This window comes from Cupressus sempervirens, chromosome 7, assembly GCF_028749045.1.
Source record: "Cupressus sempervirens isolate cs-2001-9-10 chromosome 7, ASM2874904v1, whole genome shotgun sequence".
NCBI lineage: Eukaryota > Viridiplantae > Streptophyta > Pinopsida > Cupressales > Cupressaceae > Cupressus > Cupressus sempervirens.
In genome coordinates, this window is record NC_143124.1 from 745,731,142 (window position 1) to 745,733,703 (window position 2,562).

Below are 2,562 nucleotides of genomic sequence, written 5' to 3' on the forward strand. Positions count from 1 at the left end.
ATTCTATGTGTAGTGTTTCTTGTTTGGATGTGTGTTTCCTTTGTGAATTATTTTTTACAAAAAAGGGTAGAGCCAATAATCTGGTTGTATTTTGATGCTAATTTTTTTGCAGTCTATTACATATAGCCGCATAAGACCTCTATTGTGATGAACTAGAGAGAAGGGAAATTCCTACAATACTTACATAGCGATTTGTCTTGTGTGCATTCACTATTTCTAGTTGAACTATGTGACAAGTTCTGAAAAATCATATGATTCTATTACAATTCCATCAACAAGTGCATTGGTACAATTTGGACACATTTCTCTGAATTTAATCAGTCTCCTACCATTCATTTTTTTAAAAAAATTCACAGAAGCATTCCCAGTGTAGCTTATATCCTCTTAGGAATTTATTTTCAGTAATTTGCTTAATTTCTTATCACCTTGTCTCTGCAATTTGCTTTTCAAAAATCTTAGTTAAGTTAGGAAATCATATAGATGCATTATTAGAAAGTTTGCATGCATTCATAAAATCAAAAAAACACAAAAACTATTGGGTTGCAATTACATTTTCTAGATTTTGCAGAATTATAGAGATACCAGCAAAGGCCTCCTTGGAGTTGGTTATTTGATCAACTTTTCAGGAGAGAGATTCTCAGGAGTTTCCATCATTGTCAATGTGCAAAATGACTTCTCAACAGGACCCTATAAATTTTCCCTAAACCAATTTACTCTTGAGATTTTGTGGGTAGGGATAGATACCTCTAGGTGAGTGGCTCACCATAGGTGCTAGTGCCTAGAAGTGGTCGCTAGAGGATCTTATGCGATAGAGACCAAGGCCTACATAGGTTGGCTCTACATGTGAGATTTGGTAATCAAGTGGAAACATAAATAAAATTAATTGGTTATGGAGGTTTGGAAATTCACACTAATCAAGATAATATATCGTGATTGTACATATCTTGTTGGAGTACTCAAGCAGGGACATTTTGTGCTACAAGATGGTATGGCTCGCTAGCAGGTTGATCCCGACATTATAATGTACTGTGGAACGTCCTATATGTCCTCGTTGGAGTACTTAGGAAGGGATATTCTATGTTGTGTGATGGTCCGGCTCCTAGAAGGTTGATCCCAACATCATAGAAATGTACGATGACACTCACCTAGATGTGGTCGAACCTCTCACACATGATTTTTCCTTTCATTGTCAATTTGCATTATGATTTAATTTTTCTTATGGTTTCATGTGGTTCTATGTTATCTTTCACTTAAGATTTTGGGGTATAAGTCTTAGATTATCTTAGACCCTATGTCAATCATGTTCTTATCTCCTAGCTCGAGAGAGTGGACCATTTACGACTCTGCACCGTTGGGTGGAAAAATATTTTCAAAGTACACTTCAAGTTTTAATGGATGGGTTATTGTGGATCTTATTCATGTTGTTGTTGAAGATCATTTTTTGAAGTCCTTATGTTGCATTTCCTTGGAAGCAATCTATGTAATATTGTAATGTAGACTCTTCAAGAAACTATAAGTTCATATGTCTATGTACATGAATTGAAAAGCTATATAAAAGGGTAAAGTGTATCTCTAGGAGAAATGAAGGGAAATGTGAACATGTATTATTTCAAAATATAAATGAAGTAATAATGATGTCAAGGCATTGTATATTGTCTTATATTTAAACAATAATGTTAATAATATGTATGATGGATAAAAGAGTCATGTACCCTTTCAAAAGGATAATGTTATCAAATGAATTTTCAAAGCAATTAGTGAAAGGAATATGATTGGTAAACATGTTTAGATAATGGCTTAAATCTATTTGATGTATCTTTAATGCAAGTAAATGCATTTGATTTATAAGGCTTAGAACTGATGGAATTATTGCCATTGATCTCAAAGGTGTGAAAAAAGAACCATCATTGATGGTTATACGAATGTTAAAGATATTATGATGACATGATACAATAGTTAATTCATTTTGTGTCTGTAACATGAAAAGAAACATCAAGCATATTAAAATATGTATAAAAAGAAACGAGGGAGATGAATATTGCCAAAGGAATGAAGATACAATAAACAACTGACACAATAAATATGAAGTAAGGATCCACTATACAATAAGAACATATTAAGTTTTCATCAAAGAATAAGCACCAGACTATTCAACAAGTGAGAAGAAGTAAAATGATGTACATAATTGGTGGTAAAAGTTATTCAAAGATACCTATGAATAGAGAAAGACAATTGTGGCCCACGTGGTTCGAGGATGGATATAATACAATATGGAGCATTGAAACATAACAATAAAAATACATATGGAGATAAAGAAGTGGTTCAACATTCAAATTGATATCTCATAGAATCAAAGATTTTTGTGTGAAGCAATAACTAAACAACTAACAAGTTTTCAAACAATGAGTCAAACTCAGCACTAGAAGGTGGCTATAATAATAAACAACAATATTTAGATATGCTACACAGTTTGAGAAAAAGCCAAGTCAACAATTTCATTGAGATTACTAGCAAATGTAAATGAGACATGAGTATTCTTGCCTCTACACAAAGAATAAGGAA